This window comes from Nerophis ophidion, linkage group LG10 (assembly GCF_033978795.1).
Source record: "Nerophis ophidion isolate RoL-2023_Sa linkage group LG10, RoL_Noph_v1.0, whole genome shotgun sequence".
NCBI lineage: Eukaryota > Metazoa > Chordata > Actinopteri > Syngnathiformes > Syngnathidae > Nerophis > Nerophis ophidion.
In genome coordinates this window covers 38,080,880-38,091,184 of record NC_084620.1, presented here as the reverse complement: position 1 = coordinate 38,091,184, position 10,305 = coordinate 38,080,880, and the positions used below count along the sequence as shown (strand labels likewise).

At 39.5% G+C, this 10,305-nt stretch overlaps 1 protein-coding gene across 7 annotated transcripts in view; it reads right to left on the bottom strand.

Moving 5' to 3' along the window:
* Positions 1–10,305, bottom strand: part of LOC133560769 (nuclear factor 1 B-type-like) — a 161,859-nt gene that overhangs the window by 12,494 nt on the left and 139,060 nt on the right. The gene's annotated exons all lie outside the window — the stretch shown is intronic.

Below are 10,305 nucleotides of genomic sequence, written 5' to 3'. Positions count from 1 at the left end.
TTTTTTTTTTTTTTTTTGGAGTGGTCAGCTTGAAGCGTCCCTCTGTCTCGTACTCCCTCGTCGTCATGTGACACGAGTGCGTCTCTGTTATCCCATCCATCCATTTTCTACCGCTTATTCCCTTTTGGGGTGGCGGGGGGCGCTGGCGCATATGCGTGTCTGTTATGATTTTGCTTACTAGTTTCCATGACCCGCCTAATCTTGCCTGTGATTGGCCAGTCCGCAATGTTTCGCCCTATACTTAGCCAAGTGCGACTCGTCATTCAAACACCAACCACCGCATGTATGAATGTTCTCATTCATGCAGGTCGTTATATTTTCTCCATGTTTATTTTTTCCTTTTTTCTCTCTTTGTGGCTTGTAGCTTTGATGTAAGCTACCGAGCTACATGGGTCTAACAGTACCTAAGCTACAGGAAAAACTACCGTATTTTTCGGACTATAAGTCGACGTTTTTTCATAGTTTGGCCGTGGGTGCGACGTATACTCCGGAGCGACTTATGTGTGAAATTATTAATACATTATCGTAAAATATCAAATAATAGTATCTATCTCATTCGCGTGAGCGACAAAGAAAATGTCCACAATCGTCACTCATACGCCAACCAATAAGAATTCGACGGGGGGCGGGTCATGGCAGAAGTGCATTGTGGGTCATAATATGCTAACTGCTATATGCTGCTGCCGGAGTTATTTAAATGGATCACATCAAAATTGGCGGTAACTTACAAAAACGGAGAAGGACTGAACGAAAATGGCACCGAAAAGAAAATCATATACTGCAGATTACAAGCTGGACGCAGTAAAATTTCCTGCAGAGAACAGCAATCGAGCAGCAGAAAGAAAGGACGCTAGCGGGGCGCATACAAGAGGCGGCACAGAGGAGGAAGATTTCATCGGATTTAGCGATAGGGAGTGACAGATTGTTCGGCAAACGTATAGCATGTTCTATACAGTGGGGCAAAAAAGTATTTAGTCAGCCACCGATTGTGCAAGTTCTTCCACTTAAAATGATGACAGAGGTCTGTAATTTTCATCATAGGTACACTTCAACTGTGAGAAACAGAATGTGAAAAAAAATCCAGGAATTCACATTGTAGGAATTTTAAAGAATTTATTTGTAAATTATGGTGGAAAATGAGTATTTGGTCAATAACAAAATTTCAACTCAATACTTTGTAATATAACCTTTGTCGGCAATAACAGAGGTCAAACGATTACTATAGGTCTTTACCAGGTTTGCACACACAGTAGCTGGTATTTTGGCCCATTCCTCTATGCAGATCTTCTCGAGAGCAGTGATGTTTTGGGGCTGTCGCCGAGCAACACAGACTTTCAACTCCCTCCACAGATTTTCTATGGGGTTGAGGTCTGGAGACTGGCTAGGCCACTCCAGGACTTTCAAATGCTTCTTACGGAGCCACTCCTTTGTTGCCCGGGCGGTGTGTTTGGGATCATTGTCATGCTGGAAGAACCAGCCACGTTTCATCTTCAAAGCTCTCACTGATGGAAGGTTTTGGCTCAAAATCTCAGGATACATGGCCCCATTCATTCTTTCCTTAACACAGATCACTCGTCCTGTCCCCTTAGCAGAAAAACAGCCCCAAAGCATGATGTTTCCACCCCCATGCTTCATAGTAGGTATGGTGTTCTTGGGATGCAACTCAGTATTATTCTTCCTCCAAACACGACGAGTTGAGTTTATACCAAAAAGTTCTATTTCGGTTTCATCTGACCACATGACATTCTCCCAATCCTCTGCTGTATCATCCATGTGCTCTCTGGCAAACTTCAGATGGGCCTGGACATGCACTGGCTTAAGCAGGGGGAGACGTCTGGCAGTGCAGGATTTGATTCCCTGTCGGCGTAGTGTGTTACTGATGGTAACCTTTGTTACTTTGGTCCCAGCTCTCTGCAGGTCATTCACCAGGTCCCACCGTGTGGTTCTGGGATTTTTGCTCACCGTTCTCATGATCATTTTGACCCCAAGGGATGAGATCTTTCGTGGAGCCCTAGATCGAGGGAGATTATCAATGGTCTTGTATGTCTTCCATTTTCTGATAATTGCTCACCCAGTTGATTTTTTCACACCAAGCTGCTTGCTTATTGTAGATTCACTCTTCCCAGTCTGGTGCAGGTCTACAATTATTTTCCTGGTGTCCTTCGACAGTTCTTTGGTCTTGGCCATAGTGGAGTTTGGAATCTGACTGTTTGAGGCTGTGGACAGGTAACTTTTATACAGATAACGAGTTCAAACAGGTTCCATTAATAGAGGTAACGTGTGGAGGACAGAAGAGCTTCTTAAAGAAGAAGTTACAGGTCTGTGAGAGCCAGAGATCTTCCTTGTTTGAAGTGACCAAATACTTATTTTCCACCATAATTTACAAATAAATTCTTTGAAATTCCTACAGTGTGAATTCCTGGATTTTTTTTTCACATTCTGTCTCTCACAGTTGAAGTGTACCTATGATGAAAATTACAGACCTCATCATTTTAAGTGGGAGAACTTGCACAATCGATGGCTGACTAAGTACTTTTTTGCCCCACTGTATGTTATAGTTATTTGAATGACTCTTACCATGATGTGTTACGTTAACATACCAGGCACGTTCTCAGTTGGTTATTTATGCGTCATATAACGTACACTTTTTCAGCCTGTTGTTACCTAGTCTTTATTTATTTTAAATTTTGTGTATTCTTGGTGTTGGGTTTTATCAAATAAATTTCCCCCAAAAATGTGACTTATACTCCAGTGCAACGTAATGTTTTTTTCCTTCTTTATTGTGCATTTTCTGCCGGTGCGACGTATACTCCAGAGCGACTTATACTCCGAAAAATACGGTACCTGTTAAAAAAGTACTAAGCAACTGGGAAATATAGTTAAGCTACGTAGCTTAGCTACATGTAGCTTGTTACTGCCTATCACAGCGGGTTAGTCATGGTGTTGTGGGAGAAATTGTGAAGGGTGGAAGGGGGTGGGGCTGTGTGTGAGGTGAGGGTCCCTCCACAAAGCTGCCCCATCCCTATTCATATCACGCTAATGGTGAAACAACACTGGGATTGTTCCGAGGGAGCAACGGCGCTAACTGAAAACGCCAGCGGGAACAAACAGCGCGTTGTTCCCGAGGGGTACTGCCTTACGTACATGTCGGATAATTAGCCTCCCCCCACCCCTGCCTCCGCAGCCCCCCTTACCCTAACACTGCTCCCCGCTCCCTTTTTCCCCGAGAGAGGCCCCCAGCCGCCACTCATCCACCCCACCCCCCCGCAACCAACACTATTGGAGAATACCTGCACTGCATCTGAGTTTACCATCTGAAATCAAGTTTCTATCACGCCACACGTGAATCTGGAGTGGCATGAAGACTATAAACCCACATGTACTACTTAAAAGTCCCCTTTTGTGCTTGTTAGGACTATGTCCTAACTGCAAACAAGAGAAAAATACATGATCTCTCCCACTCACCATGTTCGTTTCACTTTGGAGAAAATAGTGAAGTGAATTACCATATTTTATAAACTATATAGCGTAGGGGTGTCAAACTCATTTTAGATCGGGGACAACATGGCGAAAAACATCTACTCCCAAGTGGGCCGGACTGGTATAATCACGGCACAATAACTTAAAAATAAAGACAATTTTAGATAGTTTTCTTTGTTTAGAAATAGAACAAGCACATTCCGAAAATGTACAAATCATAATGTTGTTGGGGTTTTTTACACTTACATGTTGCAGTTAATAGTATTCTATCTTTACTTTTACTTTCTGAATAAATTTTGTGATTATGTTCATCAGTCAACTCATTGGTGTTATTTTTCAATCTGTCAAGATAAAAAAACTATATCAAAATCAAATTACACGATGGTATTCATGTAGTTTGCTCATTTTCCTGGACTAGTGCACTAAAATGTGGTTTATTTTTTTACATATGTAGCATCATCTACAATGTTGCAAATAATTGCTCTTGCGACATCTAGTGGCTACATTTAGAACAGCAGGTTCTTTCATTCCAAAAATTTGGCTCATTTTTATACTCATCTCGCTCGCCGGATAAAACCTGTTTGTGGGCCTGATCCAGACTGCGGGCCATACCTTTGACACCCCTGATACAGCGGATATAAGCCGCATCCACAAAATTTTAGAAAAAAAAAATGTTTTCCATATATTAGCTGCACCGGACTAAGAAACGCAGATGCATGAATTTTGAAATTAGTTATTTACACAGAAATATTTTGTAAATCTCTATTTACATATTTTAATTGTTTACAAACACGGCAGTAAAACAGATGATCAAACACGACAGAAGTAATCGTAACATTGTAGCTGCGGATGATAGCACTTTAATCAGCTAAACAGACTCAATAACTCCACGGTGACGAATTGACGTGTTTACTGAGGAATTTGTCAAACTGAAACAATACAAAAATAATGCCATTGTAAGTTAATAATACTAACACAGACACTTGTAAATGTGTTAGCATATTAGCTAATGCTAACAACGCTAGCTTCATTACATTACGATAGCACGTACAAATATGCAAGAAAACACTCTTACAGACATCACCTATGTGACGGTTGGTAAGTAAGAATAGTTTTAGTTATATTGTGAAACTTACATATGTTGATTGGTGTGACGAATTAATAATTATTTCGAGAAAAGACTTTATGGATGGTTTTACTTCCGGTTTAAGGCATTAAAACGGAATGAACATTTTCAATTTGCAATTCTCAACCTGCATTAAGCAGACTTGTCCAAAACGTGGCACCATAGCACAAACAATAACACATGAGATCGGTAGGTCGTGAGTTCAAACCCCGGCCGAGTCATACCAAAGAGTATAAAAATGTGACCCATTACCTCCCTGCTTGGCACTCAGCATCAAGGTTTGGAATTGGGGGTTAAATTGCCAAAAGGATTACCGGGCGCGGCCGCCGCTGCTGCCCACTGCTCCCCTCACCTCCCAGGGGGTGTTCAAGGGTAATGGGTCAAATACAGATTGATTGATACTTTTATTAGTAGATTGCACAGTACAGTACATATTCCGTACAATTGACCACTAAATGGTAACACCCGAATAAGTTTTTCAAATTGTTTAAGTCGGGGTCCACGTTAATCAATTCATGGTTCAAATATATACTATCAACATAATACAGTCATCACACAAGTTAATCATCATAGTATGTACATTGAATTATTTACATTATTTACAATCCGGGGGGTGGGATGAGGAGCTTTGGATGATATCAGAACTTCAGTCATCAGCAATTGCATCAAGAGAAATGTGGACATTGAAACAGTGTAGGTCTTATTTAGTAGGATATGTACAGCCAGCAGAGAACATAGTGAGTTCAGATAGCATAAGTATATACATTAGAAGTACATTTGAGTTGTTTATAATCCGGGGAGATGGGATGTGGGGAGAGAATAATTTCGCCACACCTAGTGTGTGTGTGACAATCATTGGTACTTTAACTTGACTTAACATCACTTCATGCCTCTGCTTGAGTGGAATGCAAACTATTGAACAAAAAACATTATTGCCAGTGGCAAAAAAAAATCAAAAAATCTATTAATTAGACGCACCATTTTATAAGCCGCAGGGTTCAAACTGTAGGAAATAAGTAGCGGCTTATAGTCCGGAATTTTTTTGGCATATGTATATAGTGCTTTTCTCAAGTGGCTCAAACCCATTAACGACATCTTTAAGCTAGTTAAAGCCGGGTTGGTGGCACTGGGAGCAGGTGGGCAAAGTTTCTTGCCCAATAGAAGTAGGAATAGAACTTGGAACCCTGGAGTCACTAGCATGGCTACTCCACGCCGCCACAAAGAGCTGTTTGTTTTTAAAAGCTGTGGCTTTTCATGTCATGAAGAGAAAAAAACCTGACCCGGCCCTAGCTAGATAAACCCAATCAGTGCCCAACCCAGGCTTCCCTACGCATCTTAAAATAAAGCAATGCAGCTATACTGGTGTTGCTAATGTGTGTGTGGTCCTGTCTCACGCCTTAATGTTACATCACATGATGTATGACGTCCATTTTGATGGACAAGCGTACAGTTTTAAGGTAAAGAAACATAAGTACAGTGGTACCTCAGAATGTGAGTGCTCCATCTGACGGGTCTCTAGGTTAATTGTTATGCTTAAGGTTGCGAGCAGAAATTTGGGATACGAGCCTTACAGTGAACTCCGAAAGATCTGCCCAGATTAGCTAGAAATGGACATTGTTCTTCCAACAATGGGGACGAAGAAAGTGGGTGTGGAGACGAAGACATTCGTTGAATTAAAGAAACAAATCATCAAATGTATAACCGCAGCCGACTTGGTGAAGCAGTTAAAGCATACCCACTGCTAGTCTGCACCATACAGAATGCATCAATAACACCAGCCATGTTGAAATAATCTCCAAACGGCGGACATTTATCTATGTAAATATGGAGAAGCTGCTGATGATGTGTTTGACGGAGAAGCAGCTGGAAGGAGATACTGTGGAAGTCCACTCTTCAAGGTCAACTTCATAAATGTATACTTCATAAAACTACTGTAGTTGTTTGTAGTACATTCTATTGTAAATAATACAATATTTCTTAAGTCAAAGTGTCCTTTTTTTTTCTTTTTAAAAGGCATTCTACATGGTAAAATTGTGCTGTTTTGAAGAGTTTCAGGGCCTAAAATCAAAAATAATAAATTTTAAAGGGCACTTTGTTTCGCAAATTCCACTATTTCAAGGTATGAGATGCGCCACAGGACCAAGAAAAAAAAAACCTTGGTACCACTTTTAAACTGTCCAAACTTCCCATTGTGGACAATCCAGTATTGTGCGACTGCGAGACTTGTTTGAAACGGGTGAAATATCCTAAAACAGTCATTCTCAAACCGTGGTACGTGTGGTTAATTGCCAAATAATCACTTAAAAGTACAATGTTTTGTGTTCCCACAGTCAAACACAGTGTTACTGCTCAAGCGGTGTGTAATTTTACAGTGGCCAACATATTAAATATACTTGGTAAATAGTTTTTCATGAATACTTGGGCCTACTATGCTACCTGTAGTTCGATGCTGGTCATTATGGTGTTAGGAGAGCAAAGTTTTTTTTTCTGTGGGTTCCAAGTAATGGTATGCCAAATAATCACTTAAAAGTACAGTGTTTTATGGTCCTATTATGTGTGCAGCAAGCTGTAGGAGATTTTTTATCAGTCTGTTGTGGCCAGTGCCCTGTACTTCGCAGTGGTTTGTTGGGGGAGCAGCACCAGCAAAAGGGACTCAAAGCGGATTGATAAACTGATCCGGAAAGCTGGCCAAACTATTGGCTCGCAGTTGGAGGCGTTTGTGTCAGTGAGGGACAGGAGGACACTGGACAAACTGCCGGCAATCATGGACAATCCGGCCCACTCACTCCACCAGACAATTGAGGGACAGCGAAGTTCATACTCCATCAGGCTCCTTCAGCTTCCTTCCTGCACTGTGCGATTCAAGAACTCCTTCATTCTGCACTACATCCGGCTGTATAATCACTCCCCATACAGCAATAGATGATATCCGTCTATTACCTGACACCTTCTTTGTCAGCTACTTCTCTTTGTTTTTAATGTCTATATTCTATTTTCTGCTGGATCTACTCTCTATTTTATGCTGCGGCTGCCAAATATACTGTGATATTGTACATGGTAATTGGTATATATTGTATATATGTTATAGAAATTTATAATATACTATACACATATTAAGTATATATTGTCTATATTCGCATATATGTTACATTTTATATTGCTATATTTAGTCTATTTATACTTGCATTGTCCTTTCCATCCTTACACTTTCCATCATTGTAACCAAGCTACTGTGTTGAAAAAATTCCCTTGTGGATCATTAAAGTTAGTCTAAATCTAAGTCTATATTCAAACACATTGTTACTGCTCAAGCTGTGTTAAATTTTACAGTGGCCAAAATTAAATCTACTTGGTAAAGGGTTTTTCATGAATACGTGGGCCTACTATGCTACCTGTAGTTCGATGTTGATCATTATGGTGTTAGGAGAGCAAAGTATTTTTTCTGTGGGTTCCAAGTAGTAGTATGCAAAATAATCATTTAACAGTACAATGTTTTATGTTCCTATATTCAAACACAGTGTTACTGTTCAAGTTGTGTTTAATTTTGCAGTGGCCAAAACATTAAATATACTTGGTAAATTGATTTTCATGAATACTTGGGTCTACAATGCTACCTGTAGTTTTATGTTGGTCATTATGGTGTTAGGAGAGCAACGTTTTTTCTTCTTCTGTGGGTTCCGAGTAGTTTTATGCCAAAAAAATACTTAAAAGTACAGTGTTTTATGTTCCTATATTCAAACACAGTGTTACTGCTCAAGCTGTGTTTAATTTTACAGTGGCCAAAATATTAGATATACTTGGTAAATTGTTCTTCATGAATACTTGGGTCTACTATGCTACCTGTAGTTCAATGTTGGTCATTATGGTGTTAGGAGAGCAAAGTTTTTTTTCTGTGCGTTCCAAGTAGTAGTATGCCAAATATTTCCTTAAAAGTACAGTGTTTTATGGTCCTATATTCAAACACAGTGTTACTGCTTAAGCTGTGTTTAATTTTACAGTGGCCAAAATATTAAATATACTTGGTAAATTGTTCTTCATGAATACTTGGGTCAACTATGCTACCTGTAGTTCTGTGTTGATCATTATGGTGTTAGGAGAGCAAAGTATTTTTTCTGTGGGTTACAAGTAGTAGTATTCAAAATAATCCTTTAAAAGTACAATGTTTATGTTCCTATATTCAAACACAGTGTTACTGCTCAAGCTGTGTTTAATTTTGCAGTGGCCAAAAAATTTAATATACTTGGTAAATTGTTCATGAATACTTGGGTCTAATATGGTACCCGTAGTTCAATGTTGGTCATTATGGTGTTAGGAGAGCAACGTTTTTTTTCTTCTGTGGGTTCCGAGCAGTTGTATGCCAAATAAATACTTAAAAGTACAGTGTTCTATGGTCCTATATTCAAACACAGTGTTACTGCTCAAGCTGTGTTTAATTTTACAGTGGCCAAAATATTATATATACTTGGTAAATTGTTTTTCATGAATACTTGGGTCTACTATGCTACCTGTAGTTCAATGTTGGTCATTATGGTGTTGGGAGAGCAACATTTTTTCCTGTGTGTTCCAAGTAGTAGTATGCCAAATAATTACTTAAAAGTACAGTGTTTTATGTTCCTAAATTCAAACACAGTGTTACTGCCCAAGCTGTGTTAAATTTTGCATTAGCCAAAATATTAGATATACTTGGTCAATTGTTTTTCGGGAATACTTGGGTCTACTATGCTACCTGTAGTTCTATGTTGGTCATTAAGGTGTAAGGAGAGCAACGTTTTTTTCTTCCTTTGTGGGTTCCGAGTAGTTATATGCCAAATAAATACTTAAAAGTACAGTGTTTTATGGTCCTATATTCAAACGCAGTGTTACTGCTCAAGCTGTGTTTAATTTTACAGTGGCAAAAATATTAGATACACTTGGTAAATTGTTCTTCATGAATACTTGGGTCAACTATGCTACTTGTAGTTCAATGTTGGTCATTATGGTGTTAGGAGAACAAAGTGATTTTCTGTGGGTTCCAAGTAGTAGTATGCCAAATAATTACTTAAAAGTACAGTGTTTATGTTCCTATATTCAAACACAGTGTTACTGCTCAAGCTGTGTTTAATTTTGCAGTGGCCAAAATATTAAATATACTTGGTAAATGATTCATGAATTCTTAGGTCTAATATGCTACCTGTAGTTCAATGTTGGTCAATATTGTATTTCGGAGAGTAAAGTTTTTTTTTTGTCGGTTCCAATGTAGTAGTATGCCAAATAATCACTTAAAAGTACAGTGTTTTATGGTCCTATATCCAAACGCAGTGTTACTGCTCAAGCTGTTTTAAATGTTACAGTGACCAAAATGAAGTAAAGTTAAAGATAAAGTACCAATGATTGTCACACACATACTAGATGTGGCGAAAAAAAATTCTGCATTTGACCCATCACCCTTGATCACCCCCTGGGAGTAGCGGGCAGCAGCGGTGCAGCGCCCGGGAATCATTTATGGTGATTTAACCCCCATTTCCAACCCTTAATGCTGAGTGCCAAGAAGGGAGGTAATGGGTCTCCTTTATATAGCCTTTAGTATGACTCGGACGGGATTTGAACTCACAACCTACCGATTTCAGGGCGGACACTCTAGCCACTAGGCCACTGAGTAGGTAAATATTAAATACACTTGGTAAATTGTTGTTCATGAATACCTGGGCCTACTATGCTAC